Source organism: Rhincodon typus, chromosome 8 (genome assembly GCF_021869965.1).
Source record: "Rhincodon typus isolate 14 chromosome 8, sRhiTyp1.1, whole genome shotgun sequence".
NCBI lineage: Eukaryota > Metazoa > Chordata > Chondrichthyes > Orectolobiformes > Rhincodontidae > Rhincodon > Rhincodon typus.
The window spans coordinates 28,972,910-28,991,379 of record NC_063339.1 but is presented as its reverse complement, the minus strand read 5'-3'; positions in this window follow the sequence as shown (position 1 = coordinate 28,991,379).

The window sequence follows — 18,470 nt, the reverse complement described above, 5'->3', positions numbered from 1 at the left end:
AATCCCCTTCAAGCTTCACATTGAAAATATCCTTTATCATTTTGTGCGGCCTAACAACTCAAGACTGTGCATCCAATCAGTCCTGTGGGTCATCAAAACCAGCAGAGTTACATTCAAACATGATCTGAAACCTGAAACAGTTGGCATATACCCCCCACTGTACCATAACCATCAAGCCAGGAGATCAAATCTAGTTCAATGAAGAGTGAAGGAGGACATGACATGATCAGCAACAGGCATATCTAAAAATCAACTGACTGAAGCTATAGCACAGGACCACTTGCAACACAGTAACACTTGAATACCAAACAGCACAAGCAGCAAATACACATGAATTGTGGTGTATGATGAAACAATTTAATAGAGAAGGCTTCACAAATATTCCAATCCTCAAAGAGTGGGAGCCCAGTACAACAGTACAAATGCTAAGGCTGAATCATTCGCTACAATCTACAGCCAGAAGTGCTAAGTGGATGAATCATCTCCATCTCTTCCAGGGGTTCCCAGCATCACAGTCACCAGTCTCTAGACAATTTAGTTCATTGTATGTGAAATCAAGAAGTGGCCAAAGGCACTAGGTACTGGAAAGGCTACAGGCACTAACAACATTCAAGCAACAGTACTGAAGACTTGTGCTCTAGAACTTGCCATGCTCTAGCCAAGCTATCCACAACAGCTATGACACTGAAATCTACCTGACAATGTAGAAAGCTGCTTACATATATCCTGTACACAAAAAGTAGGACCAATGCAACCAAGCCAATTAATACGCAATCTACTCTCAATTACCAGCAATGTGATGAAAGGGGTCATCAATGGTGCTGTCAAACAGTACTTGCTTAGAAGGTCAAGGGATGATATGATCAAAGTCTTCAAGATATTAACAGGAAAAGAAAGGGTAGATAAAGGTAAACTATTCCCACCATTGGGAGATTTAAGAACCAAAGAGTACAGTCTGAGAATTAGTGCCAGTCTATACAGAAGAAATGTTAGGAAGCACTTCTACACAAAAAGGGTGGTAGATGTTTGGAACTCCCTTCCACAAATTACAGTGGATGCTGGACCAGTTGTTAATTTTAAATCTGAGACAACTTTTTATTAAATGTGGTATGAAGGGATAGTTAGGCAGATCAGGCATGATCTAACTGAGTGATGGAACATGCTGAAGCAGGTGAATGGCTTACGCCTGTTTCCATGTTCCTGTGTTCCTATGTAGATGGTATGAGACTTGAAGGGAAGTTGCAGGTGGTGGTGTTTCAGGCACATGCTGGCCTTTCCTTCTGGATGATAGAAGCAATTGGTTTGTAAAAATCTTTTAAAAGAAGCATTGGTGAGCTAGATAGCACACATTGCAGTCTCTGGGTGATGGTGGTGGAGGGACTGAATGATAAAGAAGTGCAAACTAAGCATGTTGCTTTGTCCTGGATGGTGTCATGTGGATTGTGCTTCACTGATCCAGGCAGTGGGTATTATTCCATAACACTCCTGATTTGTGCTTTGTCAGAAAGGGTTAAGAGAGTCACTGAGTGAGTTACCACAGATTAACCAGCTTCTAAGTAACTGCATTATTTATATGGCACTACCTGTTAAATTTCTGAGCAATGGTGAAACCCAAGGACCTAGAAATGGAGGAATCAGTGATCATAGTGCAATTGAATATGAAAGAGAGATGGCTGGGTAGCCTTTTGCTGAAGATAGTCATTGCTAGACATATGTTGGTGCAAATATTACATGTGATTTTTCAATCGAAAATCAATGTGGCCCAAATCTTCATGTGTGCATTGACTGTTTCATTATCCAGGTTGCAAATGGAACAGAATATTGTGCAATTATCAGTGAACATCCCATTTGTCACTTTATGGTGGAAGGAAGGTCACTGAAGAAGCAGCTTAACAGGGTTGGGCCTTGGGCACAACACTGAGGTACTCTTAGAATTTTGCCCTGGGGATGAGATGGTGATCTGCAATACCGACCAACATTTTCCTTTCTTCTAGGCATAACTCCAGCCAGTGTAAATTTCTCCCCCATATTCCTATTGTCTTCAACTTTAGCAGGATTCCTTTGCTTAACATTTGGTCAAACTCTGCCCTCAGCATTTGGATCAGGGCTTTAATGAGTTGATTGGTATGGATGAAAACCATCTCAGCATTATTTAGCAAGTCACTTGTGAGTTAGTGCCACTTGATAGCACTGACAAAGACACACACACAAGTTTTCAATACTACAGCTGATTGTTGCCAGTGTCATAGTCTTTGCTGTATCCAGAATGCTAAGCAGAAACAGCTTTGACCTCTCATGAGTTCACCACCAGCACAGATGCCAGTCTTTATCCAATTTAATTCACTCCACATGAAATCCAAAAACAGAATTGGATAAAGACTAAGATATGTGCTGATGGGATCTCGTGAGGAGGTTAAGATGGATTATCAACTCAGTACACTAAAACAAAGAACAGTGGCTGCTGGAGATCTGAAACAAAAACAAATTTTGCTGGTGAAACTCACCAGGTCTGGCAGCATCTGTGGGGAGAAAGCTGAGTTAATGTTTCAAGTCTGGTGACTATTCAACAGAACACCACAGTCAGATCTGCTGAGTTTTGCCAGCAACTTCTGTTTTTGTGTCAAGTCAGTACCTTTGATTGAAAGTGGATATAAATGCTCTGGCCTTGCCATTTGGACTTACATGCTGGGTCTCTAGGTGTTAGTAGTTTAACCATCTATACATTTAACAATTAGAAGTTTAGGACTGCAGAGTCTTAACCTGGCCATTATTTTTGGGATCACTTAGCTCTGTTAATGGCATATTACTTCCACCATTGGCATAAATGTGGTCCTGGGTTGTAGCTTCATTCAAATTGGCTCTTCATTCTTTGATATCCCTGGTGCCCTCCTGGTTTGCTCTCCACAAGTTAGCCATGATCTTATTGAATGGCAGAATTGGCTTGAGGGACAGAATTGCCTACTCTTATTCTTATGTTTCTATGCTCCTATGTCCTAAATGTAACTATAATGCTGTTCCTTCACTATCACAGGGTCAAATTGTTTGGTCTAAATTCCCAACTCTATATTTATGATTCATCAATAAACCCATGAATGCCTTCTTCCAAATAATTTGTGGAAGTGAGACTCCAAGTGAAGTTGATTCCTGGTGAGATGTTCCCATTGAAAATTACCATTTGGCTACAAAGTTAATTTTTGATTTTTTTTTCAAATTCACTAATACATGACATTACATGAATATAAATATATTAGGTGCTTGAATGGAATGACTATGGGCTAAAATATTCATATGAATGTATACATGTATTATACACCCTAAATTTTTCATTTATTTTCAAGGAAACATTTGTTTAAAAATCAGGTATGCTTTGCTACGTTCAAGTTTGTGTGTCAATGCATTATCAAATTGATTTTTGATCTGGTACTTGAATTAATTGAAATAATTGCATTACACTACATGTATATGATTCCTATAAATTAAACTAGTGGACTGAGGTTTGCTGCTCATCAGCCTGCAATTTTTCTGAGGTGAACAGAATTACATGCTACACGTGCAAATGTGGAAAACCACACCCAAACCTGTGAATCCATGGTTATGCATGGATCTGATTTTGAAACAAACAGATTGAGATCCTTCTCTTGAGTATTTCATTCCACTTTATTCTTGGGCCAACTTAGATTGTAACCTTGGATTTGGCTCTGCTTTCCATCGTTGGCGTTCTTCCATTGAATTAGATGATGACTGCATTATCTTTAGGTTTAAACGATAAAGTACTTGGTACTGGTATTACAGTTGGTGTGCAAACCCAACCTCTATCTCATTCCTAGTAACAAATTACACTAATTACAACATTGAAAATGGCCATTTAACACTTCATGCCTGTGCCAATGCTACCTCTTCAGTGAGTTATTCACTTCAATCCCTTTTTCCAGCCTTTCCTAGTACCCTTTATAATATTTCTTTTCAAATACCCATTTAATTTTCATTAAAAACTTATTATAGTTTTTGTGGGTGAAACGTCATACCATTTTAAGCAGATATTTTGAATCCATTTTTACGTCAGAAAATACTTCAAACGTCCCATCAATATTAAGGAGTTCGGGGAAGAATTAAGTACTTCGCTATCATTAGTGAAGTAGCATTAGACAAACTAATTGGGTTAAAGGCAAATAACACCCCTAGCCCTGATTGTTTGCATCCTTGGATCCTAAAAGAAATAGCTATAGAAATAGCAAAGGCAGTGATTGTAATTTGCCAAAAATCCTTGGATTATGGAGAAGTACTGAAGAGTTGGAAAACTGACAATTTGACACTGCTATTCAAAAAGGGAGGGAGGTGAAAAGTGGGTAACTATAGGCCAATTAGCGCAAAACATCTATTGTTGGAAAAGTATTGGAATCAATTACTAAGGAAGTAATAGCAGCACATTTGGAAAATCATAATCTAATCAAGCAGAGTCAGCAGGACTTCATGAAAGGGAAATCATGTCTGAATCATTTATTAGAGTTTTTCGAGGAAGCCTCAACCAGATGGATAGAGGGCAACCAGTAGATGTATTGTATTTGGACTTCCAAAAGGCATTCAACAACATACCTCACAAAAGGTTTAGTCATAAGAGCCCACAATATTAGAGGTAGTATATTGGTGGATAGAAAATTGACTAATGGGCAGGAAACCATGAGTGGGGATAGGGAGCTCTTTTACAGGTTAGCAGCCTGTAACCATTGGGGTTCTACTTAGATCAGTCCTGGGGCCTCAACTGTTTACAATATATATCAATGACTTGGAGGAAGGAAACATATGTACTGTAGCTAAATTTGGAGAAAATACACAAATAAGTGGAAAGGCAAGTTGTAAGAGGGATGCAAATACTTTGCAGAGAGATATTGCTAGATTACATAAGTAGACAAAAGTTGGCAAATGCAGTATAATGTGTGGATTTGTTCATTCTAGAAGGAAGAACAAAAGAACAGAGTATATATAAATAGAGAAAAAAATGCAGAGAACTGCAACATAAAGGAACTTGCACAAAGCACAGAAAGCTGACACATGGTACAACAGGTAATGAGGAAGGCTAATGGAACGTTGGCTCTTTCAAGGGGGTTGGAGTATTAGAGTAAGGAAGTCTTAATTCAACGGTAAAGGTTCTGGTAAAACCACATCTGCAGCACTGTAAGTAATTTTGGTTCCAATTATTTATAGAAATATATTATTTCATTGGAGTTATTTGTGATAGACAGCATGGTTTTGTGTGGGGGCAGTCAAACTCAGCAACTTGATTGAGTTTTTTGAGAAGGTGATGAAGATGATTGATGAGAGAAAAGAGGGTGATGTTGTCTACATGGACTTCAGTAAAGCCTTTGATAAGGTCCCTCATGGCAGACTGGTAGAAAAGGTAAAGTCACATGGTATCAGGATGAGCTGGCAAGATGGATACAGAACTGGTTCAGTCATAGGAGACAGAGGGTAGTGGTGGAAGGCTGCTTTTTGGAATGGAGTGCTGTTACTAATGGTGTTCCATAGGGATCAGTGCTGGGACCTCTGCTGTTTGTGGTCTATATAAATGATTTGAAGGAAAAGGTGGCTGGTCTAATTAGTAAGTTTGTGGACAATAGAAAGCAGTGGATAGTGAGGATGGGTACAGTAGGATATAGATTTTTTGGAGGCATGAGCAGAAAAATGGCAGATAGAGTTTAATCTGGACGAATGTGAGGTGATGCATTTTGGAAGGTCAAGTACAGGTGGAAATTGCCCAGTAAGGGCAGAACCCTTAGGAGTATTGATATGCTGAAGGATCTGGGTATTCAGGTCCACAGATCACTGAAGGTAGATAAAGTAGTAAAAAAGGCCTATGGTATATTTGCCTTCATTGGAAGGGGCATTAAGTATAAGGATATATAACTTATGCTGCAGATTTATAGAAATTTAGTTAGGTCACACTTGGAATATTGCATAGTTCTAGCCACCATACTACCAGAGGGATGTAAGGAACAAAAACAAAGTTGCTGGAAAAGCTCAGCAGGTCTGGCAGCATCTGTGAAGGAAAAAAACAGAGTTAATGTTTCGGGTCTGGTGACCCTTCCTCAGAACTGAGATGTAGATGCTTTGGAGAGGGTATAGAAAAGGTTTACCAGGATGTTGCCAGGTATGGGGGATTTTAGCTATGAAGAAAGGTTGGAAAGACTGGGTTTGTTTTCACTGGAATGCAGGAGGTTGACGGGTGACCTGATAGAAGTTGTTAAGATTGCAAATGGCATGGATAGAATGGAAAGTATGAGGCTTTTTCCCAGGGTGGAGGGGTCAGTTACTAGGGGACACATGTTCAAGATGCAGGGGTTGGGGGAATGTTTAAAGGAGATGTGTGAGGCAAGTTTTACACACAAAGGATGGTGAATGCCTGGAACACTTTGCCAGAGGTGGTGGTGGAAGGAGATACAATAGCAACGTTCAAGAAGCACCTGGACGAATACATGAATAGGAAGGGAACAGAGGGATATGGATCCTGGAAGTGAAGACAGTTTTGGTATGGAAGGGCAAAACATGTCGGCACAGGCTCCGAGGGCCAAAAGGCCTGTTCCTGTGCTGTATCGTTCTTTGTAGGCAGTTCAGAGAATGTTCACTGGGATGATCCTAGTATGGATAGATTGTCTTATGATCAAAGGCTAAACAGGTTGGTACTCTACTCACTGGAGTTTAGAAGAATGAGAGATGACCTCATTGGAACTTAATAGATTCTTAAGGGGCTTGACAGACTGAGAGTCTCAGACCAATGGGCATAGACTCAGAATAAATAAGTAATTAAAATATAATTACAGGTAAACAATCATATACCATTGGCACATAACACTATAAATTAAAACTCTAATTCCCTTATAAACTCTCCCACACACACACACCCACACACACACACAAATGTACAAAGGGTAAGTAGATTATTGACAGAGGTAAAAAACCTGGAAAGTCAGTTCAGTGATCTTTACTTTCCAGTTCACATGTTGAAATGGTATCTTTTTAACTATCCAAACCACTGTTGCTCAAATGTTCTTTTCTTCATGCTTCCACTTATTTGTAAGAAGAACAGAGTAACTGATTCACTTAGAAAATGTCAGATTTATCATTTCAACAGTCATAGCTTACAACAATTGTTACAGGAAAGGTAATTGATTTTTCTCAGGTTTAACCTGAGTTTCTGACTGCAAAGAACAGGCAGTTTCTAATCTGGTAGACGGTTACCACACTCCTTTCCTCTCTCTCTCTCTGCCTCTGTAACTTGATTTCTACTCCAAGCTACTCAGTTGCCTGAGATCTAATCATACACTTGTTGGCAAGCAAAAGTGTCATTCTTAACTGCCATTAGTGTACAGACCAATCCATTTCTTATTGCTAATAAGAACTGCAACAGTACTCACCCATAGCTCCAGATCATCTGCAATCTGAACTTCAACTAATGCTTGTTCAAAGAGTTATTTACAGGCCTACCGCGAGTATCAGGTGACTTGCATTCAAAACTGCAGCCCTTCTTTCAAACATTGGGTTTTGAAGAGTTACTTCTTATTTGATTCTCCAGTTATTAAAAATACAAAAATAAAAAGACACTCATAGAATCATAGAGTTATACAGAACAGAAACAGACCCTTTGGTCCCACTCATCCATGCTGACCAGATATCCTAAACTGACCTAGTCCCATTTGCCAGATTTTGGCCCATATCCCTCTAAACTCTTCTTATCCATTTACCTATCCACATGCCATTTAAATGTCATAATTGTACCCAACTCCACCACTTCCTCTGGCTGCTTGTTCCAGTCATGCACCACCCTCTGTGTGAAAAAGTTGCCCCTTAGGTCCCTTTTAAATATTGCCCCTCTCACCTTAAACCTCTAGTTTTGGATTTGCCTACCCTCAGAAAAAGACCTTGGCTATTCACCTATCCATACACCTCACAATTTTATAAACCCCTATAAGGTCACCTTTCAGCCTCCAACATTCCAGGGAAAAAAGCCCCAGCCTATTCAACCTCCCCCTATAGCTCAAATCCTCCAATCCCAACTACATCCTTGTAAACGTCTTCTGAACCATTTCAAGTTTAAAAACATCTTTCGTATCGCAGGGAGGCTGGAAATAATGTGATATTCCAAAAGTGGTCTCACCAATGTCCTGTACAACCACAAAATGACATCCCAACTCCTATGTTCAATACAGTGACCAATGAAGGCAAGCATGATAAATGCCTTCATCAGCACCCTGTCTAAACCTGCAACTGCATTTCAAGGAACTATGCACCTGCACCCAGGTCTCTTTGTTCAGCAAAACTCTCCAGAGCCCTACCATTGACTGTATAATTTCTGCTCTGATTTTCCTTACTAAAATGCAACACCTCACGTTTATCTAAATTGTACTCCATCTGCCACTCTTCAGCCCAATGACCCATCTGATCAAGGTTCCATTGTACTTTGAGATAACCTTTGTTACTGTCCACTACACCACTAATTTTGGTGTCATCTACAAGACTTACTAGTCATACCTCCTATATTCACATCCAAATAGTTTATAAAAGTGACAAAAAACAGTGGATCCAGCACCGATCCTTGTGGCATACCACTGGTCACAGGCATCCAGTCCAAAATATAAACCTCCACCACCACCCTCTGTTTCCTACCATCAAGCCAATTTTGTATCTAATTGGCCAGCTCCCCCGGATTCCATGTGGTCTAACCTTGCTAACCAATTTACCATGCAAAACCTTGTCGAACAGCTGGCTGAAGTCCATATAGACAACATCTAATGCTCTGCCTTCATCAATCTTCATTGTCACTTCTCCAAAAACTCATTCAAATTAGTGAGACATGATTTCCCACGCACAAAGCAATACATCTTCCTGATTGGCCACATGTGACTGAAAAACAGCTTCTATAGTTGTGTGTATGAGCCTGCAATTGTGACAGACAGCTGGTTGCTCACCATGTACAACTGAGGTGACAACTGCTTTATAAATATCCCAATCTGCCATCTGTGCTAATTCTTATTGGGAGCATTTGTACCCTGATTGGTTCTCCACTGCTCAACTTTAACATTAATTTGGCAGTCTTGTTAAAATATTTGGCTGTCTGCCATCTCACCTTGATTTTGTCACTCATGCCTATCACTACTTCAGCTACTGGTTTCAGTACTGTTTTTTGCTATTGGAAGAGTCGTTTGGGTACAAAATGACATTAGTCTTTTTTATGTGACATAAATTGTGACTTTTTAAAAATATCATTTATTTTAAATTTGGGATTGTGGTTTATGGGGTTTCTAATGTATCTGAAGTAAATGATTAATTTGTAAGCATTTCTACAGCTCTGGTGATTTAGTTCAAATCAGTTTTTGAGAGCTACAATGGTGGCTCAAATGAATTCTGTTTATCTTAGGATGTTTTTTAACTTAGCAATTGTGCTTTAAGGTCTGTTAGAAATTTGAGTAAAGTACTGTCTACATGACTTGCAATGTATAAATATCTGATAGATTCTTGTTAAGTTACAGTGCTATCTCAAAATCATTTTTGGGTGGACTTTCCCAATGTTTGTTCAAAAAAACAATCATTGACCTATGCTTTGCAGCTGCTGAGATTATTTTGTGAAGTAGATCTACCACAACAATACAAGTGATATACCAGAAGCAGCTATAAATCAAGAATTGAAAGGAAGGGAGGAGCACAGGAAAATTACAATCACCGGAGAAGAGGTTCTGAGTAAATTGTCTAAGTTGTGGGCTGAGATGTGCCCTGATCTTGATTGACTACATTCCAGGGTCCTAAAAGAATTATCTAATGAGATAATTGATGCACTGATTTTAATTTTCCAAAACTCTCTTGATTTGGAGAAGGCTCCATCAGGTTGGAAGATAGCAAATAAAACTCCTTTAAATCAAACCAGAGCAAGACAGAGTATTTGTCATAAGCAAAAATGTAGAAGCTAATGTGAACGGACTTATAGTAAGGCTCTTAGAAGTAAAGTAATTAGGCAGAACAAATATGGCTTTGTGAAAGAAAAATTGTGTTTAACCAATCTATTGAAGTTCCTCAAGGAAGATAAATGCTCTGTGAATGAAGGGAAACTGGCTGATGGACTTTATTTTGATTTCCAAAAGGAATTTGATAAAAGTGTCAAATCAAACAACCTTTGATTGTAAAAAATAAAAGCTTATAGTGAAAGGGGTTAGTGTGCCAGTGATTGGTGATTGATGGGTGATTGGCTAGCTAACAGGAAGTAGAAGGTAAGCATAAACATTGGCAATATGTAATGTATGAAGTGCCACAGGGATCAATGCTGGGACCTCAACTGTTTTAGTTGATATAAGTGAGTTGGATGAAAGGACAGAACATAATGTTGTCAAATCTGGTGATAACAGAGATAGGTAGAAAGGAAAGTTGTGAAGAGGATATAGATACAGGATACAGAAAGATATTGATAGGTTATGTGAGTTAGCAAAGATCTTGTAAATGGAGTATAATGTGTGAGAAAGTGTGAATTGTCCTTTTTGGCAGAAATAATAAAAGAGAAGCATTTATCTAAATGGTAAGAGATTGCAGAGCACTGGGATGCAGAGGGATCTGGGTGTTCTATTGCGTGAATCACAAAATGTCAGCATGAAGATACAGTAAATGTTTAGTAAAGCTAACAAAATGCTATCATTTATTGTGAGGGGAATTGCATTCAGAAGTAATGAGATTATGCTTCAGTTTTATAGATAACTAGTGAGACCATATCTGAAGGACATGTATGGTATTGATCATCTTTTATAAGGAATGACTTAAATATGTTGGACACAGTTCAGAGAAGGTTGACTAGACTAATACATGGAATGAGCAGGTTGTCTTATGAGGCAGCGTTAGACAGGCTAGGTTTGTATCCATTGGAGTTTTGAAGAATAAGAGGTGACTTAATAGAAATACATAAGGTCCTAAGGCTTCTTGACAGGGGAGATATATAAAGGATGCTTTCTCATGGGAGAATCAAGAAGTAGGAGTCTGTTTAAAAATCAGAGGTCATACATTTAAAACAGAGATGAGGCAATTTTATTTCTCTCAGAGTTTTGTGACATTTCAAAACTCTCTTCCTGGACAGTTGATGGAGGCAAAATCTTTCAATATTTTTAAGGCAGTGGTGAATAGATTCTTGTTAAGCAAGGAACTGAAAGACTATTAGGGGTAGGTGGGAACATAGATTTGAGATACAATAAGATGAGCCATGATCTTATTGAATATTGGAGCAGGCTTGAAGTGCCAAATGGCGTACTCCTGCTCCATGTTCATATGTTTTTAATGACCAAAATGTGCTTCAAGCATTCCATAATCTCACTGGTTGTTGTGGAAGTCAGCTGGTCTACTTCTTAACACTAAGAATAGTAGTCAATAGTGCCAAGATAATCATTTCCTTCAAGAAAGAAGAAGTCTACTTGGAACTTCACCTATGGTCTGTTTGGGATGGCTCTATAGCTTATTTCACTTGGTACTTGTTACACACACTGCACTGGCTGATGTTCTCCTTGACTTTTTTGCTCTTGTTTGTCTAGTCAAACACATCTCTTGCCTTCCTCTGACTTTACACAATTTCTTGATGGTTTGCATTGATACACTTCAGCATCTCTCCTCTCAACTCCTTAGAGATAATTATTTCCTTTGTTCAATATGCCATCTTGCTCTATCAATTCATTTCTGCATGTACATGATGCTCTCAGGCCACCCTTTCATCATATCTCCTTGCATTACTTGGAGAGTTGCATTTGTTGGGTCATCTGTTTGATTTGATCAGGGTTTTATCTGTAAATTCAATATCTCTGCTGGGTTTCTGACTTCCACAGCAGGGCGAGCTGCTGTTTCACATTGAATATGGAGGATTTCACATTCTGTTGCATCTTCTAATTTCCCCATAGGGAATTCTGGTCTCAACAGTAATGTCAGTGATATATTCCCTTGCTTACATATCATGTCCAGATCGCATCTCTGTGACTGGCAAGATGTCTTTTACAGATGCTTTGAAGTGAATAGTAGCAGCTTGAAGCAAGTGTTTTGAAGTGGCTTGTGTTTGGACATGACTATCATTTTGTCTCTGAAAATGTTGACGAAGGCAATGATCAAACATTCTTTCTCGATTGGAGCTTCACATCATTCCATTTGTGTTCATCCCATGGATGCAAATACAACCACTTAACTTGCTGATTAGGATTGCTCCAAATACTGTCTTATTGGCATCACACTGCAGAGTTTTGTACAGTTTTAGTCTCCTTATCTGAGGAGGATGTTCTGGCTATGGAGGGAGAGCAATGAAGGTTTACCAGAAAGATTCCTAGGATGGCAGGACTAATGTATGAAAACACTCAATCGGTTAGGACTATTTTCACGGGAGTTTAGAAGCATGAGGGAGATCTCAAAGAAACCTTTAAAATTCTAACAGGACAAAACAGGGTAAACTTAGGAAGGATGTACCCAATGAATGGGGAGTCCAGAACCAGAGGTCACATTTTAACAATATGAAGTAGGCTATTTAGACTGAGATGAAAAGAAATACCTTCACTCAGAGTTGTGAGCCAATGGAATTCTCAAGAAGGAGTTAGATATAGTTTTTAGGGCTAAAGGGATCAAAGGTATAAGCAGGAATGGGGTACTGAGTTGAATGATCTGCCATGATCATATTGAATCATAGGACAGGCTCAAAGGCTTGAATGGCCTACTCCTGCTCCCATTTTCAGTATTTCTAGACTTGTTCCAGCTGAGGTGAGTTTGACGTATCTTGAGCAAGATCAATCTTGGTCTACAATCTGGAAATCCAGATCTTGTCATTGCATTTGGCTCTCAGAATAATCTGCACTCTTGGATAGAATATGGTGCCATCATATAGTTTCAAACATAGTTTTGAGATTATTATGTTGATACATTTTGCAAGAGTCATGACGTTGTATGATCTACACCAAACATCCACTCCCTCCAATACCAAAACACAGTAGCAGCAATGTGTACTACCTTCTGCGGATATACTGCAGAAATTCCTCAAAGATCCTTAGGCAGCACCTTCCAAAGCCATGACCACTTCAATCAAGAAAGCCAAGAGCAGCAATACCTGCTATTTCCCCTCCAAACCACTCACCATTGTGATAGGGTATATTGCTGTTCCTTCACTGTTACAGGATCAAAATCCTGGAATTCCCTCCCTAACACCATTGTGGGCCTACCTACAGCAATCTGACTGTAGTGGTTCAAGAAGGCATCTCACCACCACTTTCTCAACTAGGGGAGGGCAATAAATGCTGGTCAGCCAGCAACATCCATATCCTACAAGTGAATAAAAAAGTTATACACCAGTGTCTATCTGACATTTTATGCTGACTTGACATTGCAGTCATCATTCCAACAGTCACAAGTTATTTAGCCCCTACTCTGACTGGACCAACCTATTTTGTGGTGTTGACTGATTTGATAGAATGTTCAGCTGCTATCTCTCCAGTTGCTATCTGTATCTGTTTGTTGTGCTTTCTTCTAGCCATACAGTCATGTGAAAAATGATTCAACTTCTTGCAAACAGCTAATGCTTTCATTTCTCTTAAATGATGTTTTCTGCAATAATTTGCAGCTTGCCCTTTGTCCATGATTATTACTTAGCCCTTTTGGCATGCAATTTCTATCTGCATAATGCAAGTCTTTTTCTGTTCTATCACGAATATACTCCACTTGCTGGTTTGCAACTTCAGTGTTTCCGCAATTTCAATTGATTTCCAAGAGCAAACTTCTCCTCTCTCAGTAGATGTGCTCTCACTGTTGGAGCTCTTACACATCATACAATCCAATCTTTAATTAGATCATCCTTTAATTTCACAAATTCACAGGATTCTTTGAGCTATTTTAATGCAGTCACATATTTAACAGTGGTCTCATTTCACATTGCACCCTAATATTAAACACACCCAGGGTTCAAAGTATGCCTTCAAGATCTTTAAAAGTTTTCCAGGCAGCTTTTTTTTTCCTGCTGTTTGGAACAGTTTAAGATGGTATACACTGAAAGAATCTCTCGTAAACAATTATGAAAGTATAGATAATCATAGCTGCTCTGGTCTCTTAATTAAATCTGTCACAATTTTGTATCTTTGTCATTGCGCTTGGGGAGAAAAAAACACTAGTTTTGGTCCATTTCAGCTTTCATTTTCACAGGCACTGAGCTGTGTTTGCAACTTTCTGTAGTTTCTTATGTTCCTGGACTTAGCAGTTGCCATACCAAGCTGCAATGCATCCAGATAGAATGCTTCCTATGGTGCATTTGCAAAACGTGGTGAGAGTCCTTATGGACATGCTGAATTAGTCTCCTGAGGAAGAAGAGGCATTGTTGTGCCTTCTTGACTGTCGCATCAATGAGGATGGTCCAGGAGAGATTATTGGTAATCGCCACTCCTAGGAACTTGATGCTCTTAGCCATCTCCACTTCAGCTCCATTGATGTAGATAGAGGCATGCTCTCTTCCTTGCTTCCTGAAGGCAGCTCTTTCATCTTGCTGACATTGAGGGACAGACTGTTATCTTTACACCACATCACCAAGTGCTCAATCTGTTTCCTGTGTTCTGTCTCGTCATTGTTTGATATCCAGCCTAGAATGGTGGTGTCGTCAGCCAACTTGTAGATGGAGTTCAGATGAAGTTGGACGTATGGTGGCCAAGCAAAAATTTGCATCTCAATTTGCAGGCAGGGACCTAGATGTCCTGATGGCTAGTGTAATGCAGAATCGGGACATGCTCTTCCTCTAGGACCAGAAGACGGGGTCACAAGGCTCAAAAATGCTTAACAGTTCTGAGGTTGCCACCCAGGTCTGTGCAATATCAGCCATCTGGAGAAACGGATACTAACAGAGGAAGACTGTCTATGACCTTCTCTACTCCACCAGTGTAAATGCCACCATCTTCTCTCCGATACCTCATACATTCTCCATCTCAGCCAGTGGGCCCAAGGCTTATGCTCTAGCACTCTTATTATTGCTTACAAAAATTTCCCTCAGTTGCTCTCACTAACCTCAACCTTGATACTACTAACCCTGCATGCCCTCTGTGATCCCTAATAACTCACTCAGGCCACCACCCATTCACAACAAAAGAAGCAACTGTGCCACCCACTTACATCTCCTTTAGCACTTGCATGTCTCTCATTCCAAGAGGAAAGAAGCCCACAATAGAGCAGAAAGAGTCATGTTAGTTGGTGGGCTGCACAACACTCAGCTGCTGATTTCTTATGAGGAGAGAATCCTGAATCTGACTGACTCAAGTAGCTTACTAGTTCTAAGTCCTGGACTGATATCAGAGGCTGTCCATCATTGAAATGCAGAGGCAAAATGTACATGGCTTGGAGATGTACCATGAGGGTTCTTGGAGGTTGGCATATATCAGATGCCAATGTCTGTGGATATGGTGTGTGTGTGTGTCGCTGGTGTCCATGGACCATGCCCTCAGATGTTGGTGCCACCATGGCAGTTCTTTGGATGAAGCAGTGGGCTGAAGGTGCCATGTACCAGCTCTGACTTCCATAGTGAGAATTCTTGGTGTCTAGTTTGCTCATGTAAATGTAACTATAGAAAGCTGCATATTAATGAGGAAAGATTTGCATTTAATAAGACCATAGACAAGTAATAGTCTCTGTGAACAGGCAACTTGCTGCTGCCTAATGAGAATCTTCCCTCAACACCTGGAACTTAGTTAAAGCTCCAGCCAGTTGTTCTCACTGTTGAAATAGGCTTTGCTGGGCTTTCATATTATTTTCACAAGGAGTACCTCCAGTCTATAATACAGATCATCTGGTATGCTGCTACAGGCTTATACATGACATGATTCACAACCCAGAATCTGACAATACCCAGAATGTGACAATGAATGACAATGTGAAATATGTTTTCATCAATCTTGTGGAAAACATCAAACAGTTCAAAATGTTTATAGAATTTCAAAATGTCATTTTCTCAGAAAACTGCTATTTGTTATTAGCTGAAATCACCATAGAGGCAAGTACAAATATATTATCCTGTAATTCTAAGAACCATGTACCCAGAGGTGTGGGTAGCCACGATGAAACCTATGATGTAAAATGTTCAGCACAGAATTGTTCACCAATTCCATATGCAGGAAAACAGTACTGAAGTGCAAGTACAATCTATCTGCCTGGATGTCACAGATGTTCTACATTATAGCCACTGCTGGACCAGAATGCCAGTGTGCCATGACCTTACAGTAATCACAATCCATGGAATGAATCAGGCATCAAGACAGAACAGAAACTGCTGCAGAGTATTTATGAAACACTTGTACAATTGAAAGTGAGAAAAAGAATAGAGCACTTTTCTTTCTTCCAAATTAGCAGAGCTAAACTCTCAACTGTGAAGAGAGAAATGGAACTTCAAGAGCAAAAGGCTGAACAATTAGCTCAGGATGAATCCAAATCTGAGAATACGATCTCAGAAAAGTCTTTAAGGGACACCTCTATTCACAAAATGATAAATGAAGAGTTAAAAAAGCAACAAAGGAAGCAGGATTAACACATTATCAATTCGATGAAAATGTAGCTACTCTACGGGAAGACCTGGAGCATTTCACATATAAGATATTTTCAGTTCAGCATGAACAAATACAGAACATTGGCTTGACCACAAAACAAGGCTGGAGGAAATGCAAAAACGGGTGGAGATGCACAGTGCTTATAATGAGATGTAACCCAGCATTGAGACAGGAATTTCAGAAATAAATGCCAACAATGATGTTGTAGTGAGAGTTCAAATGGGTCAGAGAAACTGAACAATTACTGAAGAAGGCATGTTGAAGAGATTCAGCTTTCAAAGAAAACCAACCCATACACATCAGCATACTACCTACATGACATAGATTCAACTATTATAGTTAAGATTTCCTTTGGAAAGGAAGGGTGTACTTAAGGTACGTTTTGCACTTAAGAGATGTCACTTTTAAGGATCCCAGGTGCTGTGCATATCCAAGGTTGCAACTCTACCTACCAGTTCAGTGCAGGCAGCATGCATTAAAACCAGTTGGTCTGCTATAAACAGAGGAGCAGGGAAGTTGATGTTTCGGGTCAGGACCCTTCTTTTCTGAATGTCAACTTTCCTGCTCCTCTGATGCTGCTTAGCCTGCTGCGTTCTTCCAGCTCCATACGGTTATCTCTGGCTCCAGCATCTGCAGTTCTTGCCATCTCTGGTTTGTTATAATATCTGGTTTACTACTGATGATATGTTTTATTATTTCAAATAAACTTAGCCATAATCAATCCTTGACAACTGATTGTTAAACCCATATTATCACCATGACAGTTAAGAGCTCACAATACAAACAGTTCAGCTTCCACAGTGTCTTTGTTCATCTAGGTAGATGTCAGTGCATCATAGTAGAGGTCACATGACTACAACAAGCTGACAGACACATTTGCGTACTATTACATTTCTTTCCTAAATATAACCTGGCCTACTAACACAATGCTGAAGAATGATGCACTCTCTGAGTAGCTGTCTTTTCATTGAGAAGTGAAATTGTGGCTTCATCTAGGCAAATGTAAAGGCACTTGTTCAAAGAAAAACAGGGGAGTTAACTCCTTTGTCCTGGTCAATATTTATCTCTTAATCGACATCCCAAAAGAGTAGATTATCTGGTCAATATCACAATGCTGATTGTGGAAGTTTACTGTGCGAAATTGGCTGCTGCATATCCGAATTATGACAGTGACAATATGTTGTACTTCACTGGCTGTAAAGTGTTTGAAACATGATGAAAACTGCTATACAAATTGCAAGACATTTTTGTTCTTTCTTATAAAAAGGAAGCACAGTAAGGGCTGGAGTAAAGCAGTGTCAGGGAGCACTTAAGCAGGATGTAGAGAGTATATATCAAATGTAACTGCAGGAGAGATCATTTGAAGACTGCAACGAAGATTTATACAAGAAAAGTGACTTTCATGAACAGTAGAAGTTCCAAAACCACTACATAATGATTTTGGGGTCAGGGTCATCTGCCCACACTGCTCTGTAGTTATGAATTAAGTTAATCACCACATAATTTTCATGGCACTAAATAATTTCTGGTCGTCAAAAATAGTAGAACTGGTACATTATCAGATAACTTGTAAAGGAGCTGCAGAATTCATTACTTTTGGTGTCACAAATGGTCTATCCAGTTTTAAGGGTTTACCTGACTTTTGCAAAGTCCAAATGTGTCAGTGTGGTAATTTTAACGGCCATGTAGAAGGATAAATGACATATGCTTTGGTTGGGATTTATACAAACAACTCCTCCAATGGAATATCCATAGAGCTAAGACAGGAACCTCCTAAATATTTCTCCAGGCCACCAGAGCAAGCAAATCTTTCTTCATTTGTGTAATATCAATGTAACTCACTACATGAAATTTACCCTTCCCATCAGTAGCCAGGTGAGGCAAGAAATTTCTGGGCAGGAAATCATTTGC